This window comes from Canis lupus, chromosome 14 (assembly GCF_003254725.2).
Source record: "Canis lupus dingo isolate Sandy chromosome 14, ASM325472v2, whole genome shotgun sequence".
Lineage (NCBI taxonomy): Eukaryota > Metazoa > Chordata > Mammalia > Carnivora > Canidae > Canis > Canis lupus.
The window spans coordinates 5,322,599-5,339,666 of NC_064256.1; the positions used below are offsets into that span (position 1 = coordinate 5,322,599).

Genomic DNA, 17,068 nt, shown 5'->3' on the forward strand with positions numbered 1-17,068 from the left:
CAGGAGGAAGAGAGGTAGCAGGGAAGGATTGACTAGACGGTGCTGAGGAAGGGGACTTGTAAAGACCTGCATGGAATGAGGGGTGCGTGGGTGCACAGGTGGGGACATACATGGGGACGCCCCAAGGAGAGCAAGGGAGTGAATGTGGCCTAGAGAGAAGGTGTCTCAGTTTGGGGCCTGCATCCTCCCAAAGCTCCCCATCTGCCCCATGCCGCCATAATTCCCAGCTACCACCCTTATTACCTTATTGTCAGGAGCCTGGCAGTAAGTGGACTAATCCATAATCCAGCACGGGCACCAGGATTTGGGGTCTGAGAGGGGTGGGCTCTAGCAGGCTAGGAGGGGCTCAGGCTTCAACCAGGCTGCACCTGAGGTAGCATCAGGCTAGTGGGAGGGGAGGGGCTCAGGGAACAGATGGCACAAGCTGGAAAATGAGATTTGAGGTCGGTCATTTCTTGGAAAGAGACGCCCAGAGCAAGGCCTCTGATGTGATTCGTTACAGTGGCTCTGTTGTCACTGCAAAAGCAGACTTACCTGTGTCATGCTTAGGAAAGTGCCTCTACCTTAGAAATCTTGACCTTTTAACAGATGTGCTTCGTGGGGGCCGAGGCCTTGGAGGGATCAGAGGCAGAGTCAGGACCAGAAAGCTCAGATCTCTGGATTCCCAATCTGGGTGCTTTCCTTTCTCACACCAATCCAGGAAGACACAGCTTCTCCCACCTGGTTTCTGCCATTTTACCGCCTCCCCACCCCCCGCCCCCCAGCTTTTCGGTGTTATTTCCCTGGAGATCAGTGGCCCTGGGACTGATGAGCTGGAGGCAACAAAGGAAGGAGGGGTGGACACTGGTGTCCAGGCCTGGCCCTCCCTCCCAGCTCACTGCCTTCCTGCCCTCCCTCCACACACCCTCTTCCTGGGGCATTCTTTCCAGTTTCCTTTCCTGCTATTAATAGTGCGAGTCTCCCCAGGTCTGTCAGTGTCAGTAGCCAGGAATGGGAGGAAGCAGGCCCTCGCCAAAGGCTGAGAGCAGTGATCTGCTCTCCCCAGGGGAGAAGACAGGTGGCTGTCCCCTGCCACTGCCCCACTGCAGGCAGGCAGGGGTGCGGAGGAAGGGCACCTTGCTGCTGCACCCCCAGCATGCACTCCTTTCTCCTAAGCCTGATTCACCAGCTCCCTGGGCTGCAGTTACCTCTGACCTCTTCCTCGGCACCCCCACCCTTGCAGACTTTCACTCCTTCCTCTCCGTCTCGATTCTGGGTGACCTCTGCACCCACCTGTATAAACAGTGAGGTGCCCTGGGCTCCCATTGTCTTGACTTTCCCCATCTCCACTTCATTTGGTCACTCCTGTTTCACACCCTGAACGTGACCACCACCCCAAAGGCCACCACCTCTGAAATTGAAGCATCGCATTCTTCGATCACTGTCCCTCTACCTTCCAATTCCTTCGTTCAAGTACACGGCACCTAATGCTTGAGCCTAAAACAGCCAGTCTGGCGACCCATCCCTTCCTCATCCATCCTGTACCCTGACCTCCCAAAGATCAAGTCCCTTGCACCCTGTCCCGCCGGTGGACTCACCTAGCAAACCCCATTCCCAGATGAACTCTGCTGTTTCCATGCACACACCCAGGCATCAAGACACTGCTAGGGTAAAACCATATGTGAGCTGATTGGATTAATTTTATTTTATTTTTATTTTTTTTGGATTAATTTTAAATTCATGATTCCAGGCCCCAGTTTGTCACTACTTGGCATTCATCCTTCCTTTCTCTAGTACCGTGGTTCCAAAGTGCAGTCTTCTTACCAGCAGCAGCAGAATCATTTGGGAACTTGTTAGACACGTACATACTTTTTCTTTTTTTGGTTAAGATTTTATTCATTTATTTGAGAGAGACAGAGTGCAGGAGGAGAGCGCGCAGGAGTGAGGGAAGAGCAGAGGGAGAGGGAGAAGCAGACTCCTTGCTCATCAGGGAGCCTGACCCTGGGCTGGATCCCAAGACCCCGGGGTCTCCTGGGATCATAACCTGACTTGAAGGCAGATGGTTAACTGACTGAGTCCTCCCCCGGGCGCCCCTAGACCTGTAAATTCTCACGCTCTGTCCCAGACCTGCTGAATCAGAAATTCTTGGGTTGGGGTCTGCACTTGGGGTTTAACAAGCCTTCTGGGTGATTTTTTTTTTTTAAGATTTTATCTATTTATTTGACAGAGAGAGAGAGAGAGAGAGAGAGAAGGAGTGCACAAGCAGGGGGAGCAGCAGGCAGAGGGAGAAGGAGAAGCAGGTTCCCTGCTGAGCAGGGAGCCCAAAGCAGGGCTCGATCCCAGGACCCAGGGATCACCATCTAAGCCGAAGGCAGATGCTTAACCGACTGAGCCACCCAACTAAAGTTCAAGAACCATTTCCCAGTAGGCTCACTTTCCCCCTTCCCAAAATGAGCATTTTATACTCTTGCCTTGCACGTCACTTCCTCTATACCAGAGGACTTGACTGCGAACACTTACCGTCCTGCTACCAAAGTGACAAGTGTACTTAGTCTGTACCCACCTTCATCCCATTGCAAAGGCTTCTACTTCCGTGTCTGCCCATCTAATGAAGGTCACGCCCTCCACGGGGCAGGGGGGCGGGGGGGCGAGTAGGAAATCTGGATTTACACACCTGTGTATTCCCTTCCGTACCTAAAGGACCCAATGAGACATTACAGAGGGAACAAAGCAAAAGCAGCTTTTTTCTCAGCCTTTCTACCTTCAAAAAGAAAAGCAGAACTTTCTTGACTATTCCAACCCCCTCCAGTGATTTCTGGTGATTTCTGCTCCTTTTCCTATCTACTGATTGATATTATCTATGCACAAGCACACTTCCCTTCAGTCAACCCTTGTTAGGCTTCTACCCACACTGTTCCCATTGAAACTGCAAGTTGGGACTGCCAGGGACTTCCATGGTTCAGCTCTTCATTCAGCACCATCAGCCGGCCATTCTCTCCTTGGGGCAGAGACCAGAAGCCCCTGTTGAATCTCCCTCTTTTCCTCTAGAAGTAGTCATTGTCCTATATTAGTATTAAATCTTCTGTAAAGGCAGCCCCCGTGGCACAGCGGTTTAGTGCTGCCTGCAGCCCAGGGCCTGATCCTGGAGAGCCAGGATCAAGTCCATCAGGCTCCCTCCATGGAGCCTGCTTCTCTCTCTGCCTGTGTCTCTGCCTCTCTCTCTCTCTCTCTCTCTCTCGCTCTGTGTCTCTCATGAAAAAATAAAATCTTTAAAAAAAAATCTTCTGTAAGAATCTTAATAATTTTTTTTATGTTTCTATCTCTAAAAATATATTGTTCCACTTTGCCCATTTTTGAGCCCTATTAAAATATAAAAATCAGACTAAGTATTCTTGTTCTTTTATTTAGTTTTTTTTTTTTTTTTAAGTTTATTTCTTTTTAGTGGTCTCTACACACAATACAAGGCTTGAATTTAGAACCCTAAGATCAGGGGCACATAGGTGGCTCAGTGGTTAGCATCTATCTGCCTTTGGCTCAGGGCGTGACCCCGTTCCTGGGATTGTGTCCCGCATTGGGCTGAGCACCCAGGGATCCCCTGTATTTTTTTTTTTGGATCCCCTGTATTTTTAAATTAATTCATGTCAATACATGTATTATATTATGTATTATAATATGTATAACATAATAAGGGATCCCCGGGTGGCGCAGCGGTTTGGCGCCTGCCTTTGGCCCAGGGCACGATCCTGGAGACCCGGGATCGAGTCCCACGTCAGGCTCCCTGCATGGAGCCTGGCTTCTCCCTCTGCCTGTGTCTCTGCCTCTCTCTCTCTCTGTGTGACTATCATAAATGAATTAAAAAAAAATTAAAAATCCATAATAGACCATGCACTGCTTTTGGGTGCTGTGTAGTATTCCAGTATATGAATGTACTGTCTGGGCAAACTGTTGACAAACATTTGTTTGCTACCTGGATGAAGCCCATAAAGCCATCCTGTTGGGGGCATTCTTGTGAATGCGTCCTGAGCCATACATGGCTCCCTAGGATAAATGCCTGGGGTACAACTGGAAGTTGTAGATTGAAAGACAAGTGCATGTTTCACTGCTGCTTGTACTGGTTTACACTACTCCATATTCTTTTTAATGTTTTTTTTTTTTTTTATGATAGTCACACACAGAGAGAGAGAGAGAGAGAGAGAGGGGCAGAGACACAGGCAGAGGGAGAAGCAGGCTCCATGCTGGGAGCCCGACGTGGGATTCGATCCCGGGTCTCCAGGATCACGCCCTGGGCCAAAGGCAGGCGCCAAACCGCTGCGCCACCTAGGGTTCCCTACTCCATCTTCTTGTTGCCATTTGTTATTGCGTGACTTTATTTTTATTTATTTATTATTATTATTTTTAAATTACTGCTTGACTTTAAAAAATTTTGCCAATCTAGTGATGGAATCGTTCTTCATTTTGCATTTCTCTAATTACTTACATATTTTGTGCTGCCCCCCTTTTTTTTTTTAAGATTTATTTATTTATTTATTCATGATAGACATAGAGAGAGGCAGAGACACAGGAGGAGGGAGAAGCAGGCTCCATGCCGGGAGCCTGACGTGGGACTCGATCCCGGGACTCCAGGATCGTACCCTGGGCCAAAGGCAGGCGCCAAACCGCTAAGCCACCCAAGGGTCCCCTTGTGCTGCTTTTTAGACAAATTTTTATTATTAAAAAAATTTTTTTTTCTTTTAAAGATTTTTACTTATTTATTGGAGAGAGAGAGAGAGCACGAGTGGGGTAGAGGGGCAGAGAGAGAGGCAGAGAGAGAAGCAGACTCCCCACAGAGCAGGGAGATCCACTCCGGACTCGATCCCAGAACCCTGGGACCACAACCCTAGCTGAAGGCAGAGGCTCAATGACTGAACCACCCCGGTGCCCCTTCTATACAGAAGTTTTTAAGAAATATATCTTCGGGGCGCCCGGGTGGCTCAATAGGTTAAGTGACAGACTCTCGGTTTGGGCTCAGGTTGTGATTTCAGGGTCCTGGGATCCATCCACAAGTGTCTGTCTGCAAGCTCAGCAGGGAGTCTGGTTAAGATTTTCTTCTCCCATGGGATCCCTGGGTGGCGCAGCGGTTTGGCGCCTGCCTTTGGCCCAGGGCGCGATCCTGGAGACCCGGGATCGAATCCCACATCGGGCTCCCGGTGCATGGAGCCTGCTTCTCCCTCTGCCTGTGTCTCTGCGCCTCTCTCTCTCTCTGTGACTATCATAAATAAATAAAAATTAAAAAAAAATAATATTTAAAAAAAAAAAGATTTTCTTCTCCCAAAAAAAAAAAAAAAAAAAAGATTTTCTTCTCCCTCTGCCCCTCCCCTCATTCTCTAAACAAACAAACAAATAAATAAAATCGCTTAAAAAAGAAATATATTTTAGAGACTAATCTTTTATGACTACATATGTTGTAACTATCTTCAGATTCTTCTTCATTTTCCTTTTGGTTTCTCTCTTTTTTTAAACCATTTCTTTTTTTCTTTTTTCTTTTTTTTTTTTAATATTTTTTTTTTTTAATTTTTATTTATTTACTTATGATAGTCACAGAGAGAGAGAGAGGCAGAGACACAGGCAGAGGGAGAAGCAGGCTCCATGCACCGGGAGCCTGATATGGGATTCGATCCCGGGTCTCCAGGATCGCGCCCTGGGCCAAAGGCAGGCGCCAAACCGCTGCGCCACCCAGGGATCCCTCTTTTTTTTTTTTAATTTTTAAAGATTTGGAATCCCTGGGTGGCACAGTGGTTTAACGCCCGCCTTTGGCCCAGGGCGCGATCCTGGAGACCCGGGATCGAATCCCACGTCAGGCTCCCGATGCAGGGAGCCCGCTTCTCCCTCTGCCTGTGTCTCTGCCTCTCTCTCTCTCTGCCTCTCTGTGTGACTATCATAAATAAATAAAAATTAAAAAAAAAATTTTTTTAAAGATTTATTTATTTTATTCAGAGAGAGAGAGACTGAGAGGCAGAGACACAGGCAGAGGGAGAAGCAGGCTCCATGCAGGGAGCCCGACATGGGACTCAATCCCAGGTCCCCAGGATCACACCCCAGGCTGCAGGCGGCACCAAACCACTGCGCCACCGGGGCTGCCCTAAACCTTTTCTTTTTAAGTAATTTTAGATTTACCAAAAAGTTCCAAAGACGATGCAGAATGTTTCATATTCCTTTCCTTCAGCTTTGCCTAATATTACCGTCCTACATAACCATGGTACATTCATCACAAATGAGAAATTAACACTGGCAAATCCTATTAACTAAACTACGGACTTTATTCTTGTTTTATCATAATTTCCCCGATGGTCTTTTTTGTTCCAGAATACATTGCATTTAATCAGGATGTCTTGCTAGTGTCTTCCAATATGTGGCAGTTTTTCTGTTTTTCCTTATTGTTAGTTATCTTTCTGGTTGTTTAGGGTACGAGCCAGATATTTTGTAGCATGGCCTTCAATTTAGGTGTGTCTGCTGGGTTGTGTTTTTCCCCCACGATTAGCCTAGGGTTGTGTTACTTAGTTTTTATGGAAGTAGAGTTGACATACAATTGTGTATTCGTTTTAGGTGAACAACACAGTGGTTCAACAATGATACACATTAGGAAATGGTTGCTCCCTAGGCCTTTTGGACTTGGCCTACCTTTTTTTTTTTTTTTTTTTTTTAAGCACTCCTTTACTTTCTGGCATTACAAGATGTTCCAGGCTCATCTTGCATTGTCCCTATACATCCCTAGAATCAAGCCATTTCTCCAAGGAGCTCTGGTTCACAACTTTGGAGACTGGTTGGGTATCCTTAATATTGCTGGTGTGTCACTGCTTCTAGACCCTCTTGGTGGAGAGCTAAGAAATAAATGTTTGTGAACTGACCCATGTGTGCACACATCTCTCTGGATATTTCTTTATCTGTATGCATATGTTAAAACATAAGTTCATACAGACATCTGTCACCAATCAAACATCACAGGGTTCAGGTAGCTTCTTCCCCACCTGCCTTATTTGCAACTTCCTTCTCTAACAGCGAGAAACCTGGCTTATGTTTTCCGTCATTTATTTTCTTATTTACCAACCTTGGTACACACATCAAGTCAATTTTTAATTGACAACCCATACTCTTCTGAGGAACGTATTTACCCCTTTGAGTACTGTTTCTTCTTTCTGCCTTTAGTTTTATAGTAGCTGGTCAATAACTGTTTCCTCCATCCCTCCCAAAAGGTGATGTTATACATTTGTAACATAGTTAAGTTTATTTTCATAGTCTCCATTACATCCTAGGATCTCCTGAAGATCCCAGTGAATTTTTTCCCCTAAATTTTTGCTAAGTAAAGTTAATTCTCTCTCTCTCCCTCTTTTTAAGATTTTATTTATTTATTCATGAGAGACACAGAGAGAAAGGCAGAGACATAGGCAGAGGGAGAAGCAGGGGAGCTTCTGATGGGGAGCCTGATGTGGGACTCGATCCCAGGACCCCGGGATCACATCCTGAGCCGAAAGCAGACGTTCAAGCCACCGAGCCACCCAGTCACCCTCCTTGTCGATCTTTTGCCCATTAACAAAAACTGAGTTATCCTTTTATTATTGAGTTTAAGTTATTTAAGAGGTGTTTCCCCTCCTTGTTAAATAGGAGTGGTGACGGAAGACATCCTTGCCCTGTTCTCAGGCGCCCTGTTTAAGGGCGAAGCATTCAGTCTCTCCACATATAGTATATTAGCTATTGGCTTAATTTGAAGCTATCATTTATTAGGTTAGAATTCCCTTCCATTCCTAGTTTGCTCAGATTTTTTTTTTTAAATCATAAATGAATGATGAATTTTGTCAAGTGATTTTTCTGCATAAATTGAGTGATCATATGGTTTTTCATTTTGTTGTTAATATGGTGAATTGCATTGATTGCTTTTCATGTACTGAATTAGCCATGAGATGAACCCTGCTTGATCATGATGTATTATCCTTTTTATATATTGCTGGGTTTGATTAGTCATTCGGGAAATACCACAGTGGGATACCACTTCATGCCCAGTAAAATGGCTGAAATGAACAAGACAGATGATAACAGTTGTTAGTGAGGAGGTGGAGAAATTGGAACCCTCATGCGCGGCTCATGGGCACGTACTATGGTGCAGTCACTTTTGAAAACAGTTTGGCAGTTCCTCAAAATGCTAAATATAGAGTTACCATATGATCTAGAAATTCCACTCCAAAGTATATATACAAGAGAAATGAAAACATATGTCTACACAGAAACTTGACCACGAGTGTTCGAGCGTTCGTAGTAGCATTATTCAAGCAGCCAAACATTGAAACAACCCAAATGTTCATCAGCTGATCAAAGAATCAACAAAAGGTGGTATATCCATACACTGGAGTATGACTCGGCAATAAAAAGAAATCCAGGACTGACACATGCTTTAACATGGGTGAAACTAAAGTGGAAAAAGCCAGTTGTGAGACACCCTTCCTTGTAGGATTCCATTTTTGTGAAATGTCCAGAACGGGCAAATCCACAAGACCTAGAGAGTAGACGGGTTTGCTGAGCACGTGGCTCTCCTGCTGTGCCTTCGGTGTGAGGGTCTGGGTTAATCTAGCTCGTCGGGGCTGCCGCTCACACTTGCTGCACTGCAGGCTGCCAGGCCCCGGTAGTAGCTGTGTGTCTCCCTGCTTGGCTGCAGGTCTTCCTTTTTTGCTGCCCTGCAGAGAGCCTGTCTTTCACAATTCCCTACAGCTCTCTTCAACTTATTATTTTTTATTTTTATTTTTTAAAGACTTTATTTATTTGAGAGTGAGGGAGACAGAGCATGAGGGGGGGGGGGGAAGAGACAGAGGGAGAGGGAGAAGCAGGTTCCCTGCTGAGGAAAGGCAGATGAGGGCAATCCCAGGACCCTGGGATCATGACCTGAGCTGAAGGCAGAGGCTCAACCAAGTTAAGCCATCCAGGCGCCCCTCTATTCAACTTCTTTTTACTTCACACTTGCTATTGCTGGCACTTTGGGTTAGTGGCAGGGAGAAGGGCAGTCTCTGTTTTGCTTAAACATGGTTCTTACAAAGGCGCTGGGACCTGGGCCTCGAGGGTGTGGCCGTCATTGGTGTTCTGCCTCTTTTCTAGAAGTTACGCTGGATTTAGCACGTATCCCTGCCCTCCCCAGGGGTAAAGAGCTTTCTTATTTTTCCTGTTCCTTTTCCCAGCTGCACTGGGTTTCCATCAGTGCCCCTGGGCTCTTAAGTTTTTGCCTTTCTCCTGCAGTTCAATGCTTCTGTTTCCTAGAAGAAATAGGAGAGATGGATCTGGGCAGAGTCTCATTGTTGGCTATCATTTTCCTTCCCCAGCTTTGGTGGGTTGCCACAGTGTCCTCGGGCTACAGATTTTGTTGACTTTCACCAAGGAAGACTTTTCTCCCCCTAGGGGCTTGGGGCCCTATGGGGCTTCCGCAGTGACCACTGCTTTCTTCCCCAAGCCAGCTCATCACGGTTCTCCCCGGCCTTCCTCCTGTGCAGCCTACACAGGATGGGGACCTCTCAGCATCTGCAGCTCCCAGGCTTCACACTAGCCCATACCCCACCTTGAGCAATCCATTCCTTCTCTGACCAAACTCTGTCCCACGCAGACAAAGGCTTGGGTCCCGTTTCTCCCTGCTGCTGCCTAGCTCCAGTTTTCAGGAGAGTTGTTTGCCCACAACCTCAGTGCCCCAGTGGTTCAAGAAAAGTCATGAATTTTCCATTTCTCAAGCTTTTTTTCTTGCTATAAGGGTGGGAGCATTGTTCTTTCCGGCCCTCTATTCTCATGGACTGAAACTGGAAGTCCTGTGGTTCTTTTGACACACACAGATTCTTAATTTTGATGAAGCCAAATTTATCAGTCCTTTTCTTTGGTTGGTACTTTTTGTGTTTTGTTGAGTGATCACTGTGTATGAACTAGTTCTTTTAACCGACACACATTAAGGCAGAATAGACTATGCTACAGAGAAGTTCACATAAAAGGCTTTGATCCTTGAATCTGGACTTAGATTTCCTATATGAGAAAAGTCTTAACTACCAATTTAATTTCTTTATGCGTATAGGACAAATTGTTATGTCTGTTTCTTCTTGAGTCACTCTGGTAAGTTGTATTTTCTTGGGAATGTGTCCATCTCATGTGCTTCAAATTTATCAGCATTTGCTTATAATAATAGCCTATGCTATAAATATCTGTTATTATTTTTATACCTCATATTTTGTATTTATGCATTCTGGGTTGTTTTACCCTTTGATCAACCTCACCAAAGTCTTTTACTATTTTATTAGTTGTTTTTTTTTTTGTGCTTTATTTTCATTTATTTTCTTTGATTCTTTTTTATTAATTGCTTTATTTTAATTTTTATGTATGTACTTTATATATTTCTTATTTCTTTTTTTTAATAATATAATTTTTATTGGTGTACTATTTTATTAGGTTTTTTTTTTTTTTTTTTTTTTTATTAGTTTTTAAAGAAGGTCTGTTTTGGGACCATCTGGCTGGCTCAGTCAGAGCATCTGACTTTTTTTGTTTGTTTGTTTAAATATTTTATTTATTCATGAGAGACGCAGAGAGAGAGGGAGAGACATAGGCAGAGGGAGAAGCAGGCCCCCAGCAGGACCCCAGTGCAGGACTCCATCCCCAGACTCTGGGATCATGCACTGAGCTGAAGGCAGACACTCAACAGCTGAGCCATCCAGGTGTCCCAAGCATCTGACTCTTGATCTCAAGTCATGAATTTGAGCCCCATGCTGGGTGTAGAGATTACTTTTTTTTTTTTTTTTAATATTTTACTTATTTATTCATGAGAGACACAGAGTGAGAGGGAGACAGAGACACAGGCAGAGAGAGGAGCAGGCTCCATGCAGGGAGCCCTATGCGGGACTCGATCCCAGGTCACCAGGATCATGCCCTAGGCTGAAGGCAGATGCTCAATGCTGAGCCACCCAGGTGTCCTGGTGTAGAGATTACTTTAAAAAAAAAGTAATAAAAAAATAAATTAAAAATTATTTTATTTTATTTTTTCAAATTTAAGAAAAAAAGATTTATCTATTTCTCCCATTTAGGGAGAAAGAGAGAGAGGCAGAGACACAGGTAGAGGAGAAGCAGGCTCCTCGCAGGGAGCCTGATGTGGGACTCAATTCCAGGACCCCAGGATCATGCCCTGAGCCGAAGGGAGATAATCAACCACTGAGCCACCCAGGCGTCCTTATTTTTTCAAAAATTTAAAAAAAGATTTTATTTATTTGCCAGAGAGAGAGAGAGAGAGTGCGTGAGAGCACGCACAAGTAGGTAGAGTGGCAGACAGAGGGAGAGAGAGAAGCAGACTCCCCACTGAGCAGGGAGCCTTGTAGCAGGGCTGGATCCTAGGACCCTGGGATCATGACATGAGCCGAAGGCAGATGCTTAACGAACGGAACCACTCACATCCCTCAATTTCTTATATTAAAAAAAGAAAATACTGTTTTTGACTTTGTTGATATTTGCTATTATCTTTTGTTTTCTATTTCACTAATTTCTGTTTTTATCTTTATTATTTCATTCCTCCAATTTTTGGGGGGCTTATTTTACACCTTTCCATTATGAAATTGAAGAGTATATAGAGGACCAGATCCAAGCAGGTCCTAAGGGAGGATACATTTTAAATTACAATGTGGCTCATGACCTCAGCATGCCTATACCTGCCATATTGCCACCTGTCCCTCAACTCATCCCCAAAGGTCCCAAAGAGTACTTCCTTGTGATCAGTTGTCTGAGGAGTGAATAAAGGCACGTTGTGTTTATGTATATAATATGCTGGAGCCAGGCAAGAGTGGACTGATGTGGGATAATAGCCCTGTTTAGGGGATACAAGTATAGTAAGGAAGGAAAGAAAGTTCTTCCCAATGGGCAGGACTTTGAACAGTAGATTTCATGGCCAGTTTTTTTTTTTTTTTTTTTTTTTTGTGGGTGGGTGGGTTTTTGAAGGCAAGCTATGCTGAGGTGAGGATCTGACCAGATTCCCAGGCAGTAGCTAAGATTTTTAGATAGTAGATTAGGAACTTAGAAGGAATAAGAATGGAGAATCAGTGCAAGGAAGTTTGTGGAGGAGGCATATGGATGGACCTCTTGGGATAGATATGGAGTGCAAGGATTTTTAATCTCACTCTTTAAACTTTTTTTTTTTTAAGATTTTATTTGAGAGCGAGAGAGATCAAGAGAGAGAACATGAGTGGAGGGGTAGTGACAGAGGGAGAAGGAGAAGCAGACTTCCTGCTGAGCAGGGAGCCCAATACAGGGCTTGATCCCACGACCCCGAGATCATGACCTGAGCCAAAGGCAGATGCTTAACCAACTGAGCCATCCAAGCGCCCCATTTTTAATCTTCTTCTTTTTTTTTTTTTAATTTTTATTTATTTATGATAGTCACAGAGAGAGAGAGAGGCAGAGACATAGGCAGAGGGAGAAGCAGGCTCCATGCACCGGGAGCCCGACGTGGGATTCGATCCCGGGTCTCCAGGATCGCGCCCTGGGCCAAAGGCAGGCACTAAACCGCTGCGCCACCCAGGGATCCCTTTTAATCTTAGTAAAAGATTATTGTGTCTTCCCACCTGCCATATTCTATTGGCAATCCTATTCACTGTCATCATATTCCACAGAGAACAGAATTTCACCAAGAAACTCAAAGGCAAAGTAAGTGGAACATTAACCTTATAAGATTTACTCATCTTATTAGGAATCCTGCATGCTGCTACATAATGAAGCAGGGAGGAATATGGTTGGCACCCAGAGGATACCTGTAGTACCTCCTAGCACTCTTCCTGACAGCAACCCTAAAGTCTTAAATCTCTCAGAAATGAAATCCAGAGGCACCTGGGTAACTCACTCAGTTAAGCGTCTGCCTTCTGCTCAGGTCTTGTGATCCTGGGGTCCTGGGATCCAGCCCCACATCAGGCTCCCTGCTCAATGAGAAGTCTACTTCTCCCTCTGCCCCTCTTCCTTCCTGCTTGTGCTCTCTCTCTCAAATAAATAAATAAAATCTTAAAAAAGAAAAAAAAAAGAAATGAAATGAAATCCAGTATCCACTACTAATGGTATCAGTGATGCATACTGAATACCCCATGCTCGAGGGTGGTAGAAATGATGTACTTGTCACACAGGTTTGGGAGAGGAGTTCTGGGTATGGTTTCTGACCTAAGCCTGATTCTTTAGCCATCTGAAGTGATTCTGTTAGCTAAGTGATTTTTTTTTTTTTTTTTTTTTTTTTAAACTGGCTGCTTGGAGTTTATATTTCCCACTTGGTGAAAGGCACATGGTTACAGGGTGTCCGGAAGGCTTGCATGTGGCTTGGATAGTAAAGAGTGGGGTTCTCCCAACTTCCTTTTTGGTGTTTTGCTCTTGTGATATAAAATAACCCAACTGCTTTAGCTTGCTGTGGCCTGCCTCCTCTACAGGGAGAAGCGGGGAGAGGAGGGGCTCTGATGAGCCTAGTGTCTCCCGAAGCCCGGTGGCTCGTGGTGGCCACTCAGGATTGGGGCCCAGTTGTTGGCTTTGCTAGGCTGGCCAACAGGTTGCTTCCTCATGGCTTCTGGAGCCAAGTCACAGGTGATTGTACTGTTGGAGGCCTGGGAGATTCTAAGCATTCTGGAGACTCTGACACCGTAGCCCTGAATGGGAGAGTGGAGCTCCTGAAAAAGAAGCTTGCCCATGAGTGACCCGGGTACACCTTGGGGAGACCAGGGTGGTGATACTCTGCATTTCTGCAGGAGCTGTTACTGGAAGTGGAACCCAGGCAGCACCAGTAACAACTGAGGGTGGCCAAGGGAGAGCCACTGGAGGGGGTGGCTGCCTTGCTGTTGTTTGTGCACGGGCGGAAATCTTGGCGGTGACCTCTGCCAGGCCTTGGCATGTGGTCATGGGTGGTGGGGACAGAGATGGGTGGGCTCAGAGCCCGTTTACAAAGGAGAACATGGAAAGCCACTCCTCACCTGAGGTGCATACAGGGTTCCATTTTCTGTTTAATGCAGACAGAGTTGATTTCTAATGTTTGAAACTAAGAACCCCGGTTTTCATAGTGAAATAAGTGGGGGTGGAGGAATAGATTAGAAGGTTGACTAGTGTCCTCCCCAAAAGATGTGTTCAAGTCCTAATCCCCACCACTTAGTATCAGCAAATGTGACTTTATTTGGAAATAGTGACTTTGCAGATATAATCAAGGTAAGATCATACTGGATTAGGTGATACTGGATCAGGTGAACCCTAAACCCAAAGACTAGTGTAGTGTCCTTATAACGGTGGGGGGGGGCGGTGGGTACACAGGGAAGAAGGCCATGTGAAGAGAGCCATAAACTGGAAGGATATAATTGTAAGCCAAGGAATATCAAAGATTGCCACAAAGAAGCAAAGAGAGCTTCTTCCCAAGTACCTTCAGAGAGAGCATGGCCCTGCCAATTATGGATTTCTAGCTTCTAGAACCATGAGAGAATATATTATATTGTTTTAAGCCACCCAGGTTTTGGTCATTTGATACAGAAGCTTGGGAAACAAATACACACTTCATTCAAGGTACCCTGAGTCTGTCGAAAGATTCAGTTCTGGGAATTGGGTGAGTGGCTGGCTGTGTTTTCTTTTTTCTTTTTTTTTTTAATAGTTTTTTTTTTTTTTTTAAGATTTTATTTATTGATTGATGAGAGACACAGAGAGGAGAGAAAGAGAGGCAGAGACACAGGCAGAGGGAGAAGCAGGCTCCATGCAGGGAGCCCGATGTGGTACTCGATCCGGGGTCTCCAGGATCATGCCCCGGGCTGCAGGCGGCGCTAAACCGCTGAGCCGCAGGGGCTGCCCTGGCTGTGTTCTCTATTGTGGTGATTTGACACAGGCCACAGGTTACTGAGCCTTGAGGTGGGATGTTACTGGGCTGCCCCTAAGGAACACATGGTTATTATCCCTTGTCCAAAATTGCTTTTGTTAAGATTATTCTGATTACCGTGCTGGTCCTGCCATCTGTTATGCTACCGTAGCCACCTTTTTTCCTAGAAATGGAAATGCCTCTACTGCTACCCAAGGAACCTGGTGATTCATCCCTACTGAAATCAGCATTATCTCCTACTAGCACACCTGGCTAATGAACGCTGTCTTAGAATATGCTACTAGTCTCCTCAACAATATCCCAAAATTAATCAAATCCAAGATACTGTCAATGATAAGACAAACTATTAATTTTATGAACCTTAGAAGAACCTTATGAAGTCTTAGGAAAAAAAGACTACGGTTAAAGTGTGACCTACAGTAATTTATAACACATCCTCATTTCAGGGACATGTAAAGATATGCATTTTTTTTTTAATTTTTTTTATTTATTTATGATAGTCACATCAGAGATGAGAGAGAGAGAGAGAGGCAGAGACACAGGCAGAGGGAGAAGCAGGCTCCATGCACCGGGAGCCCGATGTGGGATTCGATCCCGGGTCTCCAGGATCGCCCCTGGGCCAAAGGCAGGCGCCAAACCGCTGCGCCACCCAGGGATCCCCAAGATATGCATTTTAGAACTCACAAAATAAATATTTCTCAAAGCCTTGGGGAAACAAGTGTCATTTGAGCTCTTAGGGGAAAACAATGTGACCGAGCAGATTATTAATGGTAAACCATTCTTTTTTTTTTTTTTTTTAAGATTTATTTATTTATTTATTTGAGAGAGTGAGAAAGCGAGTGTGCCAGTGGGGCGGGGGAGGGGCAGAGAGAGGGAGAGCCAGTGGGGCGGGGGAGGGGCAGAGAGAGGGAGAGAGAATCTGAAGCAGATTCCACGCCCAACATGCTCCACAGGGCTTGATCCCATAACCTCGAGACCATGACCCAAGCCAAAACCAAGAGTTGGATGCTTAACCAACTAAGCCACCTGGTGCCCTCATGATAAACTTTTTTTTTTTTTTTAAAGATTTTATATATTTATTCATGAGAGACACGGAGAGAGAGGAAGAGACATAGGCAGAAGGAGAAGCAGGCTCCCCGATCCCAGGACCCCAGGATCATGACCTGAGCCAAAGGCAGACACTCAACCACTGAGTAACCTAGCTGCCCCATGATAAACCAACATCTCCGTCTCTCTAAGATTTTGGATTTCTTCTTACTCATTATTCCAGGGAATTTTTGGCAACTTAAACTTTGTTTAATGTAGACTACCATTGAGTCCAGGTTTCAGTTCACCAACTAAGAAAACGATTAGAACTACTACTTCTAGGTACTTATTAAGTCAGCATATTGAATCCAAAATCTCTCGTATGTATATCTATATTGATAAATTCAGCTTGATATGATTACCCCTCCTTGATCTAGCACACTCATATTGTACAACTATACATATTTGCTAGAGTTATTACAGATATTTCTTATTGTGTAAGCCTTCTTCCAGGGCAGACTCTGTATTTGTCTTTCTGGGGCGTTACTGGAGTCTGACCATTGTTACAGGTTTGAAAAAAGTTCAGAGTCGAAGAGATGATGAGGAGATGTGATTTCCTGTGTCAGTGAGTTCAGATGAGCCTACTAAGAATTTTTGAGCAAGGTAGGAACTGCATTAGCAGACAGGAGAACAGCAGTTGAGTATACTGGCAAGTGAGCTCCATTGCAGATTGAGATTTCTGGATATTTTGATTCATCTGCATATGTCACCCATTCTAATTCCAAAGGTGCTTTTTTCACATAAAGAGACCTGATGAAGTTATGAGTTAAACTAACACTGTAATTTGGCAACTCATGGGATCAAACTTTTACATTTGTCTTTTGATCTTCTCTGCTCTTCAACTGCAAACAAAAAGAGATTCCTTTACTGTAGTCTCAGAAAATCTCAGACTTTCAGTCTGCGCTTTGATTTAGGATTTAGAATTTGATCTCTCTCCCCCCGCTTTTTTAAAAAAGATTTTATTTATTTATTCATGAGACAGAGAGAGAGAGAGAGGGAGAGAGGGAGAGAGAGAGAGAGAGAGAGGCAGAGGGAGAAGCAGGCTCCATGCAGGGAGCCTGACGTGGGACTCGATCCCAGGTCTCCGGGATCAGGCCCTAGGCTGGAGGCAGTGCTAAACCGCTGAACCACTCGGGCTGCCCACTCTCTCCC

At 44.9% G+C, this 17,068-nt stretch overlaps 1 protein-coding gene across 1 annotated transcript in view; it reads left to right on the forward strand.

The window, feature by feature from the left end:
• The window catches only part of PODXL (podocalyxin like), a 49,803-nt gene that overhangs the window by 21,562 nt on the left and 11,173 nt on the right, over positions 1-17,068 (forward strand). The gene's annotated exons all lie outside the window — the stretch shown is intronic.